Raw genomic sequence first — 17,368 nt, 5'->3', positions numbered from 1 at the left:
GATAACATCGTACAGAAAAACCCAAACAAGCTTTTTGGCCAACCCAGTACTTAATTCTGAGGATTGTTTATAAATATTAAGGTATTCTTTAGCACCATGCCTGTTTTTAGCTGTTATTATCATTATCATCATCCTCATTTTGCCGTCAAGGAGACTAAACTCAAAGGTTAAATAACTTGCCCAATTTCACATACAGTTAGTATGAACTGGAGCAGTTCTGGGCTCCTCTTGTGGCTCAGATGGTAAAGAATCTGCCCACAGTGTGGGATTCCTGGGTTCGATTTCTGGGTCAAGAAGATCTCCTGGAGCAGGAAATGACAACCCAATCTAGTATTCTTACCTGGGAAATCTTATGGACAGAGAAGCCTGGCAGACTACAGTCCGTGGTGTCACAAAGAGTCAGACTCAACTGGTCGACTAACACTTTCACTTTCATTTGACTGCAAGCCTTGTCTGTATCCTTACTGGACTCAACAGAAATGAAGAGTTCCATGTTTTCAGATTTCATGTCATACTAATTTGCCTTACTTATGTTCTTCCTGAGTGAGCTTATCCCTTCCTCGGACTTTGTTGGTCATCAAACTCAGGGCCTGGTGAACTGTGTCCTGCAGCCAAATACACCTGGCACCTGTTTTTATAGATAAAGTTTTATTGGAACATAGGCACATTCATTCTTTAGCTATTGCTTATGGTTGCTTTTCTGCTACAGTCACAAAAGTGAGTAGTTGGGATAGATCCTAAGGCCCTCAGAGCCTGAAATATTTATTCTCTGGCCTGTTACAGAAAATGTTGGCATATCCTGATCTTGCTCAGTACTTTCAACCTTTCTCCTAAGATGTTAATTCCTAAGTTTAACCACCCACCAGATTTCCCTACCTCCATGCCTCGTATCCACCTTAAAATCAACCTTTCAGTCATTTGCTCAGTTGTGTCCAACTCTGCAACCCAGTGGACTGTAGTCCACCAGGCTCCTTTGTCCATGGAACTTTCCAGGCAAGAATATTGGAGTGGGTTATCACTTCCTACTCCAGAGGATCTTCCTAACCCAGTGATCAAACCTGAGTCTCCCTGGCATCTTCTGCATTGGCAGGTGGATTCTTTACCGCTAGTGCCACCTGGGAAGCCCCCAAATCAGTCAGTTCAGTCACTCGGTCGTGTCCAACTCTTTGCGACCTTATGGCCCCAAATCAACCTTTACCAAACTAAATTCTTTCTGTGTTTATTTCTTTATCAGTTCCTCCTCATTTCCTAAACCAGCTAAGGGCACCATGAGGCTTCCCTTCTTTATATTTCTCATGCCTGATCTGTCAAAAAATGTAACCAAAAAAAAAAAAAAAAATTACAGATGAGCTTACTTTCAAAACAGAAACAGACTTAGAGACTAGAGAATTTACCAGCGGGAAGAGGTTGCAGGGAGCGGGTAATTAGGAGTTTGAGACTCACATGCACACAGTGCTATATTTAGAATGGGTAACCAAAAATAAATAAATGTCTAAAATGGGTAATCAACCAGGATCTGCTGTATACACAGAGAACTCTGCTTAATATTATACAACAGCCTATATGGGAAAATAATTTGAGTAAGAATAGATACATGTATATGTAGAACTGAATCAGTTTGCTGTACACCTGAAACTAATCCAACATGTACTCCAAATATAAAGTTACAAATTAAAAACAAAAGTGAACACCGTAAAGACAATAATAAGGTTTTTAGTACTTTCTCGTTTTGGTATTCTCAGGTCCCAGCTGCATTCAATCAGAAATTCCTGTTAACAGTCCCCTAGAAATAGTCATAAACTACCTTCACTGAGAAATAACTATTAGGATGTCTTCATCAAATAAGCCATGGAGACATTGGTCCGTGTCTTAACTTCAGATACTGCCTCACAAGAATTTAGCAGTGCTAGGAAGTCAGAATATTGTAAAATCTATACATTTATTATTAAAATACACTGAAGAGAGCATGACTATTTGACTTATTAAGTTGTTATTTTAAAACTATTCATCATTGGCATTTTGAAATTAAATCTCTGTTCTGTATGCCAAGCCTCATTGGTCAGATCATGAGGAGTCAAAACTCCAACATTAGATTATCCTTTTTACTGGTTCATCCAAAGAGTATATTCAGATAACAAATGGATTTCCATCCTTTTTAGTACTACTTGAATATTATTGTAAAGCTCATGATATTATTAACTCTGCATCATCTTTTATGAATTTAAAATTACTATGCTGTAATAGCTAATGAAAGAGCATAGAAGAGCCGAGTAAAAATAAATAAACTTTGAAATAAAAAAGGATCAGTGGGGATAATAAATATCCACTCATTGTCTTAACATTTTTGATCTTGGCATTTGTTTTATCCAGTAAATATTTTCATAGTACTTGAATTTCAGTTTCTCTGTTTGAAAAATTATGCAGAAACAGCCTTTGTTTTCAGGAACAACAGAGATGTTTATAGCATTTAAGTCAAAAGCAGAGGTTGTAAATTAATTCAGATCTTCTGAGCAAAGACATTAACTTTTGTGTAACATAAGGATTTGGGCTTGTTTACACAAAATAATCCCAAGAATTATAGTTCCCCATGCTCAACAGGGATCTTAAAGATTAATATTTTTCTTCAGTTGATGATTATGTAATACATTAATAGGCGTCTCTAAATACTCCCTAAATTTTGAATTGTCTGTAGACTTTCAAAGCTGTATTTTGATCAGACATGTAAAGAAACGATGTAGCTCAATTACTGTCAAATTAAGGATGATTTTTACATTATGATTTGGAGAGAAATGCCATCTATGATCAGACTTCAAAATAGCTGAAATACTTAGAGGAAAAAGTAAGTGGTTAAGGACATCAAGCTGAAGTATGGTCCCAGTGCCCTGGTGTTCATGTCACCTCTTCTGTGGAGGTGGCTGCTGCTGCCGCTGTTACCTTGTCACTAGTGCATCTGCTGGTGACTGGTTCTCCCAGCAGACCTCCCACCTAAGCTCAAAGCTGACACATGAAGTCTCACTACAAAGCCTCACATAAAAATCACTTTCGACTCTTTAGTGAATGGGTATTAGCAGGTTGATAGTCCCTTTCAATGACCTTTTCCTAAGAACAGGCAGTTTGGGGCAGAACAAAGAGAGACTTTTATTAGAAGCACAGCTGTTATGGAGATTCCATAGCCTTAGATGAGTCCCCTAACTCCTCTCCTTGTTTAAACTGGCACTAATAATCCCTGCATTATAAAAGATGGGAATGATGCTTGCAAAGCACCTAGCAGGTGGTAGCTGCTTAGGAAACTGTGGTGAAGTGCTTGATGATGTTACAATAATAATAATAATCAGCAGTGTATTTGAGGCATTATGCTCGTTAATTATTCAACATCTCCATTCAGTTTTCTGATGTTGTCCTTGTCACTCACCGGTGCTCCAGTTACAGGAGTGAAAGAAGTTTAATCTGGATAAATAAATGGCTCTTCTCTGATGCTAGGTTTCTATCATATGAGATCATAACTTCATTTCATGGAGAAAAACGTGCAGAAGTCACTGTGCAGCCATTCATAATGGCATGTTTTTTAAAAGAACTAGTTGCCTTAAAAATGAGGAAGTGACTCAGGATATAAAAAGTGTACAATATTTTATAATTTTTAAATGACATATTCAGGCTATTTTGAAATGTGAAAGTACATATTTGACCTACTAACAGAAATTGATACATAACAGTATTCCTTTGCTGGTAACTTGGTAAATGTTTCTATAAAAATCAAAGATCAAGGAAACTTCAGAAGACAATAAATAGGGTTTTAATGTTCATTGATTGCTTTACACAAAGTTGTTTAACATGATAAAAATTGCTATTACCTATTGATCTTAATAATGTAATAACTTTCATTTACTCATCCTAATAGAACAGTGTATTTGGTATTCCTAATGGCAGGCTAAGATGAACTTTTGGAATATAATTTTCTTTGTAAATTAGGCCTCTTTAGCTATCTCTGTTTTCTTCCTAGGTTGCCAAAATCTTAGGTATGTTCAATAAATCAGAGAAGGTAGGAAGTTTGAACAGGGATTTAGATTCTTAGTTAATCCTGTACCAATAAAGAAATGCATGAGTCAGAGTTTCATTCTGTAGAAATTTATGTGGCAGTTTGGGACCTGAGGCTTTAAAAAAGCTTAAGTCTTTTTTTAAAAGGCATCTGACAAGTGATTTATATAAATTAGAGCCTGTATCTCATTTTTCTATTTCCTCTTATCATGTCTAACAGGACTCTAATAAGGCAGAGCTAGTTTTACATGAGAGTAGTGCCTCCAGGCGCTGTGGAAGACACTGGACTTGGGCGTGTGATACAGTTGACATCACAGGTATCTACCCTAAGGTAGCTGACAGATTGACACAGAAATATATGTACATAAGAAATAAAGCTACATTGATTAAGACTTTAAAATATACATATACATATATATATACTTATCTCAAAAAAAGAAAAATATGAGTAAATATCAAGTCACAATCCTTTAGAGACAGAAAGAGTGGAGGAAGGAGACAGGAAGCTGAAACGCACTTTTGCACTCTTCTCTACTTGCTCAATTCTGAAAGACTGATGACTCTTGGAGGCCTACAGTGGTGGGTTTGGGTTTCATTTGTAATGAGTACATGTTCTACTGTGTTCCACTAGCTTATCAGCAAGAGTGTGAGGCCGCGGTTGTGAAATCAACTCTCTGACTGATTGAATCTGCCACCTACTAATACGTTTCTTCTTTCAGTGCCTTGTTGGGTTTCTTTATATCAGGACTCCTGGTTTCTCTGAGTCATATCTGTCTGTCTTGTCTGTCGATCTGTCTTCCTACCTGAAAGGAAACCTGCCTTAAATGTAAATGCCTTTACTACTGATGGATTAATTCATGGGCAAAAGTAGAGAAAAGGATGTGTGGGTGCCATGCCTTTTCATTTCAGGACTCAATATGGATTGTCTCTCTCGTGTTTTATGACATTTTATGAGAACTGCACTTAAGTAAGGGGCAACCTCATATTAAAATCATGGCTTGAGAACTGCGTAGTGGTACCGGGAATGTAGATCCCTGTGATTTGAAATACGTGAACCCCAAAACCGAATTTCAAGAACAGTCTTCTCCAGCAGTATTCTCAGCACTGTTCCTGAGAATGTTTGCGTCTAAGATTGTCTCCTTAGATAAAGTCTGACATTTTGGTATATGAATGAGGTAGACAAATTTATGGGATTAAATTCTCATTCATTTGATAGATTAAATGCTATCATTGAAAAATGCCAAAGGCTATTTTTTCTCAGTTTTCATGGAAACACTATCTAATTGGAGCCTTGAGGAGTAACAATTAAGTATATTCTTAATTTCTAAAGTAAATGATTAAGTGTATTAACTTTAAGGAAGTCTTCCAAAGTTTTGTTTTTACAGGAGAAATATTAACAGATTTATTTTTGGTTTTGTCCATGTATAAAATACAAATCTTATGTTGACTGTATAATGTGCATGTTGATTTGATAAATGGGGCTGACTGGTCCTGTGTCAAATAGGATGACCTGGGGAGAGACTGGGAGGGCAGGCAGCACCTCTGTCCCCAGCTGCAACACAGGATTTGCTGCTTAGTAGGTGTTGAATAACTATGTATTGAATCTCCAAACAACTGATTAACTACTGAGCATGAGCAGTCTGGACTGTAGTACCAGCCCTGCCAGTGTTCAAGACCTCTCTGAGCCTCAGTTTCCCCATTGGTAAAGTGGGCATGACAATATTTGCTCTGTTGTTTTAACAGGAGACTGTGATTGTCTAGGAAAAGTGTGACATCTTTGAAAACTGGAAAGTGCTTTATATAGGCAATCATTTTGAGAATTATTATCGTGTTGCTAAGTACTGCTTATTAGTACCATTAACTAGTTAGTACTAGTGTCCTGTTAGCATTCAATAAATGCATACTTTAAAAAAAAGATTGCATTAAAACTCCTAGGTATAAAATAAATAAGATACAAAGATATAATTTATAACATAGTGAATATAGCCAATATTTCCCCTGGTGGCTCAGACAGTAAAGAATCCATCTGCAATGCGGGAGACCCTGGTTTGATCCCTGCATCAGGAAGATCCCCTGCAGAAGGAAATGGTAACCCACTCCAGTATTTTTGCATGGAGAATTCCATGGACCGAGGAGCCTGGCAGGCTATAGTCTATGGGATCGCAAAGAGTCAGACATGACTGAGCAACTTTCACTTTCACTTTATATAGAATATAATCTATAAAAATATTGAATCACTGTTGTATATCTGAAACTAATATAATGTTGACTGTACTTCAATTACAAGTAAACAAACAGACTTGGAAACAAAAAAAATGTACTAAAACTAAAATTGAAGGGAAATTAGTGGTTTAATCACTTTAATTGACCTCTAAAGTTTTTTCGAAACACTGTCTTTATTTTGACATAATTATAAATCCTTTATATATTTAATCTACTTTTGTTGTTTCTTTGGGAAGGAAATTCAAAAGCATATATTTGGACATCTGAGCTATTATTTCTCAGCAGCATTGCCCATTAATAGGTTTTTAAATACATGAGAAGCTTCTTATGTAAGACCAAGAAAAAAGATAATGGAACCCATAATATGAAGGTTTAAGATGTGGATAACTGAGAACTTGGCTTATAATAGATTGCCACCACTGCTTTGGAAATTAGGTTCAGATATATATCACATAAAATTCACTGTTAGATATGCTGGAAATTTAATGACAGGGTTTTGTTGAAATGAGATCTTGGGGTTTTGATGAAGAAAATCAATCAGGATATGCCTTATCTTTTATTCTCTCTTCTAGCTGCTCAGTGTGCAATTAAACTGACTCTGCAGGACCACAGTGTGTCACATATATTAATTTTATAGTCAGCCAGCCTATATTAACTTTATGCTAGCACTTGCTGACAAGGGACACCAAAAAGGCATTAATAAGCTTAAAACTGTGAGCTGGAATCACAAATACTGTAGTCCTAAGTTTTGTTTTTAATCTTCTCTCTATATGTCTTTAATTAGATTATGTATTCATAATTGAACATATCTAAGTTTATTTCTGCTCTACATTGGGCTTTGTGATGAAGCCCAGGGTAGCAAAGATTTATGACCCCAAATTATGTCCAGGCAGGGAGATGGGACATGATCTCACATCAATTTTGAAAGCCAGCTAATCAATTTATGTAAACTTACATACATGAATGATTCTGGAGTCTTTGATGAAAACCACAGTCACCCCCGTGACCCTCCCAAGTTCTGGAAAAAAAAAAGAGCGAGGATAAAATAATTGGCAGATAAGGTTCAACTGTCATCATTATTACTGGTATAGGCCAGATAGGAGGGTGGAGTTTATTTTTTATAGTGATGCAGAACCCGAGGGGTGAGCACAAGTCACAGTAGCTGTGACAGGCCTGTGAGCCAGAAGGATCAGATTATGGTATGGAGGGTCAGAGGCCAATTCCCAGGGGGTAGCTCCATCCCTATAAGAAGATAGAGAGGAGCTAAAATGGCCACCCGGGCTTCCCAGGTGGCACTATTAGTAAAGAACCCGCCTGCCAGTGCAGGAGATGTAAGAGACATGGGTTCAGTCCCTGGGTTGGGAAGATCTCCTGGAAGAGGGCATGGCAACTCACTCTAGTATTCTTGCCTGGAGAATCCCATAGCCAGAGGAGTCTGGTGGGCTACAGTCCATGGGGTCACAAAAGAGTTGGACACGACTTAGTAACTGCACAACAACGAAGCCAGGGTACCTAGTTTATGCTTCCTGGAATCACACACTGATCCGCCTCCCTCCCCTTAAATGAAGAGGTCAAAAGAGCCAGAAGTGTTATCTGCTTGACCTGCTTGATCAGGGAAAAAGGGATTTAACCCCAGTATAGGACAAGTAAGAATATCTGATGCCAAATGAACTGGGCAGAAAGTAAGGACAGAGGGAAAAAAGAAAATCCTTACCAAGAAGGATGGTAAGTTAGAGACGAGGGGAGAAGGAGTGGAACATTCCAGACAAGAATAATAGCAGCAAAGACAGGGGAAGGTGAATTTGTTCTGGAAAGGAGCTGGGCTGGCCAGTCAAGTCACAGAGAGGTTTTAGAGTCCCTACCACAGGAATTTGGGAGCTCCCTCCTTAACCAAAGAGCTTTCAGAAGTGGAAAACTAGAGTGTTTCTTTCTGAATATATATTAAGAGAGAGTTTTATTTCCTTTTTCCTTTGTTGCTTCCTAGCACATTGAACACTGAGAATGTTTTCATGTGTTTGCATGGTTCTCTCTGTAATTTATCCTGGCTAATTACATTTAACTATAGGCTTTTAAGTATATATTGAACTTAGTGACTAATCATTAGATTTCAATAGCAAAGAGTCTGTAATTTTTGGAGTTATATGACCTATGTAAGGATATGTTGCAGAGAGAAACGATTCCCTCTCTTTCTGTGATAAAAAGTCTTGTCTGTGGTTACATTAAAAGCTACCTTTAACACATGGTTGTTCAGTCACCAAGGCCTGTCTGACTCTTTGCACCCCCATGGACTGCAGCACTCCAGGCTCCTCTGTCCTCTACTATCTCCCAAGTTTGCTCAAATTCATGTCCACTGAGTCAGTGATGCCATCTAACCATCTTATCCTCTGCTGCCCCGTTCTCCTTTTGCCATCAGTCTTTCCCAGCATCAGAATCAATTATAAATAAAATAGATAACCTTACTATATGGCACAGGAAACTCTACTCAATATTCTGTAATAATCTATATGGGAAAAGAATCTGAGAAAGGATGAATATATGTGTGACTGAATCACTTTGCTGTATACCTGAAATTAACACAATATGCGTGCATGCTCAGTTGCTCAGTCATGTCCAGCTCTTTGTGACCCTATGGACAGTAGCCCATCAGGTTCGTCTGTCCATGGGATTCTCCAGGCAAGAACACTGGAGTGGATTGCCATGCCCTCCTCCAGAGGATCTTTCCAATCCATGGATTGAACCTGTGTCTCCTGCGTCTCCTGCATTGGCAGGCGGGCTCTTTACCACTAGCACCACCTGGAAAGCCCTAAATTAACACAACATTGTAAATCAACTACACTCTAGTACATTTTTTTAAAGGTACCTTTAAAAAAGATTTAGTTCTGAAGATAGTTTTTAAAACTGAAGTTTGTAGTTTGTGTCAGTCCGGGTGGACCCGGTAGAATGCTGTTTACAAAGACATGCTCTAATACATTGAGGAGCAGCCTGTTGATATTTGAAGACTTTTTCTGTTGTTTATGGATCATAGTAAACATTTGTCCAAAATAAAGTCCTTAGAAATTGGGCCTCAAGGAACAGTAACAATCAATTATGAAATTATTTATTACATAGATTTTGTGGATATGCCATTCATTAAATTGTGTTTGCTCCAAAACAACATTATTAAAAAGGAAAAAAAAATGTCTTTGGTGCTGTAAGACTCTAAGATGGGTGTATCCTGTGCCCCATAAAGCAGTTTTAACTCTTTGCTGGATGCTTTGAGTATGGAATGGTGAGAGGAGAGAAAACCCATGGGATTCTTTCCCTGTTTGGGGGGTGTTTGGAATTTCACTGGGGAGATATGACAAGCAGTTGCATAGCAGGTGATAAGTATTAATACAAAACAGTGTATGAATAAGGACCAGAATATCTGCTGTTAGTCATTCATTGCCTGGTCTCTTCAGAAGACTTACTGAATGGTCTGGCAAGTGTTAAAGATGTCATGTTCCTCTGCCTGACTACCCTGACAAATGCTACTGTCTTGACTTAGCACAGAGGTCATTGGTTCACCACAAAACTGATATTTCCTCCACTGTCTAAAGCCTGGTAGTTTTTAAGAGTTTGTTTTTTGACTATCATTTATCGTTTTATCTCACTTCCCTCCTAACTGTTATGTTTATCCAACTCGGTGTATCTCTAGTGACATAGAAAATTGTCTCTCTGGTTGACAAAGAAAGAAGAGAAAATTGGATACTTCATGACAAAAGGAAAGTTCTGAGCTCTAGTTACGCTGCTGCAACTAGGCAGTAGGTTGGTCTGGGTGGATGAGCCAGCCGGGAAATGCCCTGGGGCCCATCACGTTTTCTGTTGGATGCTGTATGCATTCCAGGCTGTGGTTTTGTGTGTGTTTGTTTTCTTTTTTTATTAGTGCAGAAGGTATATTTTGTTTTATCTCTGTGGCTGTTTGGCTTCTAAGGAGTTGACTTGTTTTAACAGCAATTCTTAGGGACTAAATTGGATTAAATGAACTCGGCCTTTAAAAAAAAAAAAAAGCTTTATCGAACTGTAATTCTCATATCATGCAACTCACTCATTTAAAGTGTACATACAGTTCAGTGCCTTCCCCAGCGGCTCAAGCAGTAAGGAATCTGCCTGCAATGCAGGAGACACAGGAGATGTGGGTTCAATCCATGGGTCAGGAAGAGTCCCTGAAGAAGGAAATGGCAACCCTCTCCAGTGTTCTTGCCTGGAAAATCCTATGAACCGAGGAGCCTGGCAAGCTACAGTCCATAGAGTCACAGAGTCAGATACAATGCAATGTGCATGCAGTTCACCTAATTAATTAATAAATCAGTGGTTTTCAGTATATTCACAGAGTTTTGCAACCATCATCATGATCCATTTTAGAACATTCTTAGAACTCTAAAGGGAAGTCCCTCACCCCTTAGCTGTCACCACCCACTTCAATTTCCCCATCTCCTGCACTGTCCCCAGCCCTAGGCAACCACAGGTCAACTTTATGCCTGTAACAAACCATTCTAATGAAGAAAGCAGTCAGAGGACATGATGTGATGGCCTTATTTTTGATGATTGGAACTGCCACTTTATAATATCTGAAGGAATAATGTGATGTTCCTAAATGCAACTGGTTAGAAGAATGAGTCTCATCAAAAATAATAATAAGCTGAAAGTAGCCACAAATTCAGTGTGTAGAAAAGTACTTTTCAGCCAGTGTCACCTGTATGCATCAATCATTTGTCATCATCGCAGACCTACTTTACTCCACCTCTGTGCATGAGAGACATTTAGCAGAATAAAGTCAATAGGTTCACACTGCCATATATAAAATAGATAATTAACAAGGACCTACTGGATAGCACATACTAGAAAGTGCATTAAAAAGCAGAGCCATCACTTTGCCAACAAAGATCCATATAGTCAAAGTTACGATGTTTCCAGTAGTCATGGACAGATGTGAGACTTGGACCTTAAAGAAGACTGAGGAACAAAGAATTGATGCTTTTGAATTGTGGTGCTAGAGAAGACTCTTGAGAGTCCCTTGGACTGCATAGAGATGAAACCAGTCAATCCTAAATGAAATCAACCCTGAGTATTCATTGGAAGGGCTGATGCTGAAACTGAAGCTCTAATATTTTGGCCATGTGATGCAAAGAGCTGACTCATTGGAAAAGACCCTGATACTGGGGAAAGATTGAGGGCAGGAGGAGAAAGGGGCAATAGAGGATGAGATGGCTGGATGGCATCCCTGATCACTGTCTCAATGGACATGTGTTTGAGCAAACTCTGGGAGATAGTGAAGGATGGAAAATCTGGCATGCTGCAGCCTGTGGGGCCACAAAGGGCTGGACACAGCTTAGTGACTGAACAACAACTATATAGCACAGGGAACTCTGCTCAGTACTCTGTAGCTACGTGGGAAAAGAATCTGAATAATACTAGCTGTATGTATATGTATAACTGATTCACTTTGCTATATACCTGAAACTAACACAACATTGTAAATCAACTATATTCCAATGTGAAATAGAAACTAAAAAACATTAAGTTGCATACAACTTTTATATTTTCATAGCATTGTTCGCTGAGCCAAATCCTATTGCAGCATGTTATATGCAGGGATTTTTGCTAGAATACATTGGATGGCTCTTCCTTCAAGGAACTCCACAGCATAGAAGAGGAGGATGGATGTGTATAAACAAGCAAGTGCAAAATAATGTCAGAATACTCTAGAGCCAGCACAGAGAGGACTCAGGAGAACAGGTATCTGGGGACTCTGGGGGAGAAGGGAAATGTCAGAAACAGCTCATAACAGAGGTGACCCTGGAAATTAGCTAAGGCACATTAGTAATTCTTGCAGAGTGGAGAAGGGAATTTGGGTAGAGGAAGCAGGGTATTCAAAAGCATGGGTCTAGGAAGCATCCTAGAACTTTGAGACATGAGCAGATAAGGAAGTAGGGCATTGGTAGGAAAGGCAGTGAGTGGGTTGCTGAGGGCACTGAGACACCGTGGGAAAGATACTGTGTGAGTTGCCTAAGAGTTTGACTTTACTCCCTGAATTAATTTCCTGTGGATGCTGTAACATAGGTACTGCACACTGAGTGGCTTAGAACAACTGAGGTTCATTTTCTCACAGTTCTGGAGGCTGGAATTCCAAATCATAGTGTCTGCAGGACCATGTTGTTGTTGAGTCGCTCAGTCATGTCTGATTCTTTTGTGACCCCATGGACTGTAGCCTCTCAGGCTCCTCTGTCCTTGGGATTTCCCAGGCAAGAATACTGGAGTGGGTTGCCATTTCCTCTTACAGGAGATCTTCCCAACCCAGGGATCAAACTTTCGTCTCCTGCATTGTAGGGAAGATTCTTTACCCATAAGCCACCGGGGCAACTCTGCAGGACCATACTTCCTCTAAAACCCATGGAGTCAGATCATTCCTCGCCTCTTTCAGCCTCTGGTAGCCCCAAAAGTTCCTTGACTTGGAGTAACATAACTCCAACTTCTGCCTCCATCTTTGCTTGGTGTTCTCCATGTGTTTCTTGCCTTCTTCTTTCTTCCATGCATGTCTATCTCTCTGTCCAACTTCCCCCTTTTTGTAAGGACACCAGTACTGTTGGCTTCCCTGGTGGCTCAGACGGTAGAGTCTGCCTGCAAAGTGGGAGACTAGGGTTTGATCCCTGGGTCAGGAAGATCCCCTAGAGAAGGAAATGGTAACCCACTCCAGTACTCTTGCCTGGAGAATTCCACAGACAGAGGAGCTTGGTGGGCTACAGTCCACAGAATCACAAAGAGTCAGACACACTTGAGCAACTGATGCACACAGACCTATTGGATTAAGGTCTACCCTTGTGGCTTCATCTTAAGTAAATACCTCTATAATAATCCTCTTTCCATATGTGGTCACATTCTGACATACTGAGGGCCAGGATATCAACATATATTTTTAGGAGACAAAATCCAACCCATAATACCCACCAAGCATCAGGGTGTTATTGACCAAGTTTAAGAAGGAGAGTCAGGTGATTATTTTTGCATTTCAGGGGGTGACTTGGACAGCTGTGAAGGAGGAATTCACAAGGGGCAAGAGGTTGGACAAGAGGTTTTATGGCACTTCATAGCTGACCAACTCTGCGGGGTGCTGCTTTATCCTTCATGCACCACATTTTAAAAAAGAAGAAATGAAGAAAATCACAAATCCACAACAGCACTGACAAATCTGAAAGAAACACCATCCACAGACAAGGATATCCAAGAATCCCAGAAGTTGTTAAGAGAAATTAATATGATTGGTGGTGAAGCCCAACAGAACTGAGAAGTACACTCTCTTTTACAGTTAGATAGACTGTATATTAATGCAACTTTAGTTTTAGGTCAGGGAGGAGAGAGAGAATTGAACAAGAAGTGCACATGCTCTATGACCATCAATTCCATGCCTAGGAGTCAGTCCCATCCATGCGCTCCCACTCTTAAGCCTCTGAGATATGTCTGCAAGAGTAACTTTTTGTAACACTGTTTCTAACTTAGGAAAACCAGAAATAACCTAAATATCCATTGGCCCGGAAATGTCTAAATATAGTATGTCTGTAATACCATTGAATGCTCTGTAGTTCAAAGAAATGAGATAACTCAGTGTTTACTAACACAGAAATTCTCTAAGGTGTAATAAGTGAACATGAAGAAACAGTTGAACAATGTATTGTGTAGAGAACCATAGCAAATATGTAACAAAGAAAGAAAAAATACCTTTAGACTTTTATATCTTTTAAAGCCTTTTTAAAGTGTTTTTCCCTCAACTCTATCAAAAATGTAAGGTGATTCAGTCAGCAGTTGAATGTGATGAACAGCAGGCTTTAAGGAAAGCAGAAGATGGGAGACAGAATGGAAGGGATGAGGTGGGGGCCAAGAATTCAAAACACTCAGAAGTAAAAGGACATTTTAAAGAGGGGACTGGTTTTTTTTTGTTTGTTTGTTTGCTTTTTAGAAGAATAAGCGCACAAAAAAAGACAGAAGTTGTGTATCTTACTGTAAAAGAGATCTAGGGTTTTAGTTGAGAGACAGAAGGATTCATGCATCTTGAACTACAATCGGCAAAGCCACTTGGCATAGAAATGGGGAAACAGCATCGTGAGAGGAGAGTCAGTGGCAGACATCGGTGTCATCAGCAGAGTAGAATTGCTTCTGCTGAAGACTGGGTAAGGCCATGCTTAGGGACCCACAGATAGTACATAGAGTAACAAATGCCAGCAGGGATGGCTACATATCTGAGGAACTGGAATGAAAGCTCTTTCTCACTTTGGTAACTCATTTGTTCCTCTCCTTTTTCCTTCCTTTCTCTCCTCCCTCCCTTGCCCCTTCTTCCTCTTTTGCACACGCACACCCACACACGCATCCCATGATACACATCTGCCAGCCTGCGAACGAAAAAGAACAGGAACTAGTAGAAGACAGTGACGTCCAGAGAGATAAGCACCTCCAACTAATCACAAGAGCTTTTCTGCCAAAAACATCATGTGAAAAGTTTGTGGCCTGCTTTATCCTCAAAAATGTGGACCAGGTAACACCAGCATTGCAGATAGCTTGAAAAACAAAGCGACAACATCCGCTTTTAATTTGCCTAGTGGTTAATGTTTATGAACAACATGATGCTCTCATAGATAGGCGTTATTTCATTTGAGCCTCACATCAACCCTTTGCAGTAGCTTCTGTCTCTTTTGGGAGCAGGACTCTGAGTCCCAGAAATGGGCAAGAGAAGAAAAGGCAGGTCTCACACCTCAGTTCCTCAGCTGCTGTTATTTTGCCCAGCACCCTGATTGATGCCTGCTTGGCCTTAGCAGAGTGTCCTTGATACCACACTGATTTGTCTCTCAAGCTAAACCTTTCAGACGTTAACAAACTTGTTTCATCAGCTGTCCTAACTAATTTTAAAGGATCACAGAAGTCAGCAAACTGTATTTATCCATGTTATTTATTTATAAAATGGAGTGGTCCTTTGAGCAACAACAAAAAGCTGGGTAAGTGGGATAGGTTGCGCTTTTTCAGGGGGTCACCAACAATAGCTTACAAAATAAAAATGCAGTATTTCAGAAATAACATTCTATCATTTGTGATACTAATGTATTTGGGATGCCAAAGGTATGGAATACTGTCATTAGCTGTGAGTAATGAAAGAAGGGGCTTCCATGGTGGCTCTGCTTTAAAGAATCTGTCTGCAATGCTGGAGATGCAGGTTCGATCCCTGAGTAGGAAAAATACCCTGGAGGAGTGCCATGGCAACCCACTCCAATGTTCTTGCCTGGAAAATCCCATGGACAGAGGAGCCTGGTGGGCTGCAGACCGTAGAGTCACAAAGAGTCATACACCACTGAAATGACTGACCACACTCGCACGCAATGGAGGAAGGGCTGGAGAAATGGGCTTCAAATCCCAGGCAGCCTCTGGGGTATCACCCTGATACCAGGGCTACAAATATTGGCTATAGTTGTTCACAGGAAGAAATAGCTGTTATTATTTCACTAATTCATTGCATGCAAACCCTCACTTCTCCATTTGGAGGGGAAAAGCCAAGAAATTATCACTAAACACACTACCTGAGCGAAGTAGGAGGACAATAAGGAAGTTGTTCAGTGACATATGTTCCCTTTTTACAAGTTTCCAGACACTACTATACAAAACTGTTACCTTCCCCCCAAAGTCATCACAGAGCTATGAAGTGTACGCGCGGGAGTGAGGATGTAAATTACCGCCTAAGGTAAACTGAGGCCCGAAAACCTGCCCTGAGAGTCCCTGGCTCTTCAGGGACCACACTCTTGGGCTGAGCCCTGTTCCAGCAGCACAGGGCACTGGTGAACAGGAGCGTGAGCCTCTGGTTGCTCATCCTGCAAGATCTGAGGTCCGTGTGTGTACAACACACTGTTCTTCTTTTCCCCTTTATGTGGGTCTGTATAGATTCTCTTACCTCTACTACTACTTAACCACAGTATAGTTACCATGGCAACACCTGTTGATTGCGGGCGAAAAAGAAAAGAATGTAATTCTGCAGCGAGGAGGCTGCTGCTGTATGTCTTTCCCTCTCTCACAGTTGGATTCGGGGGACGTCTTTGTTTCTTCTTTCCAGGCTTGTGAGTGACCTCAGTTTTCTCCATTTGAACAGATTGATATGGAAACTGCTCTCAGCTGTTTCACATGGGAAGATGCAGCCGTGTTAGCTCCTAGGGCGTTTGTTGTCTAAGGATTTCTACTAACTGTGATAGAAATCGTATCTTTGTCTAAGGGAGTTCACAATCTTTACTTTTTCTAAATCTTTAAAGCTTATTTTTCCTTTCTCTTTTTTCTGTTTTTTGTTTTTGTTTATTCGCATGTAATTATAAAAGCTAATTTTATAATTAGTTTCTGCTGTACAACGATGTGAGTCAGCTATATGTTTACATATCCCCTCCCTCTTGGACCTCTCTCCCACCCCTTCTCCCACCCACCCCTCTCACCCTTCTAGGTCATCACAGAGCCCTGAGCTGAGCTCCCAGCGCTACCCTGCAGGCTCCCACTAGCAATCTGTTTTACGCCTTGTAGTGACCTGAGTCTGAGTGAACTCCGAGAGTTGGTGATGGACAGGGAGGCCCGGCGTGCTGCAACTCATGGGGTCGCAAAGAGTTGGACATGACTGAGCGACTGAACTGAACTGAACTGAAGTGAAGTGTGTTTATGTCAAACCTAATCTCCTTTTTTCTTATTTCCTTCTTCCCTTTCCCCTTTCTGCCTTACTTAACCAAGTAGATGGACTTACATTCCTTCTTTGACCAGACACCCAAACAGAGGGCCACAGTAAGTAAAGCCCAGATTTCACATCTCACTTAAAATGCCATTAGCCTAGAGATCAAAACAGAGAAGAAAATAAAACCTGGGTTATATATAATGCCTATTAGTTCTATGGTCAGATTAAAGGAAATATATGCTAGATAGTAAATGAATTGAAGAGACTTAAAAAAAAAAAATTAGGTGGCGCTAGTTGTAAAGAACCTGCCTGCCAGTGCAAGAGATATAAGAGACACGGGTTTAATCCCTGAGTTGGGAAGATCCCCTGGAGAACGGAACGGCAACACTCTCTAGTATTCTTGTCAGGATA

The 17,368-nt window shown here is 40.1% G+C and overlaps 1 protein-coding gene across 5 annotated transcripts in view; it reads left to right on the top strand.

Moving 5' to 3' along the window:
• PAG1 (phosphoprotein membrane anchor with glycosphingolipid microdomains 1) overlaps positions 1-17,368 on the top strand; it is a 166,154-nt gene that overhangs the window by 66,086 nt on the left and 82,700 nt on the right. Inside the window, exon 3 of one of the 5 annotated variants that reach the window (XM_042254357.2) lies at positions 13,290-14,803. The exons of the other annotated variants lie outside the window; for them this stretch is intronic. The gene's annotated coding sequence lies outside the window, so the exon portion shown is untranslated. The remainder of the gene's footprint in view (positions 1-13,289; positions 14,804-17,368) is intronic. 5 annotated transcript variants of the gene reach the window in all.

Source organism: Ovis aries, chromosome 9 (assembly GCF_016772045.2).
Source record: "Ovis aries strain OAR_USU_Benz2616 breed Rambouillet chromosome 9, ARS-UI_Ramb_v3.0, whole genome shotgun sequence".
Taxonomy (NCBI): Eukaryota; Metazoa; Chordata; class Mammalia; order Artiodactyla; family Bovidae; genus Ovis; species Ovis aries.
The sequence above is the reverse complement of the archived record's forward strand: the minus strand, read 5'-3'. Positions and strand labels throughout refer to the sequence as shown.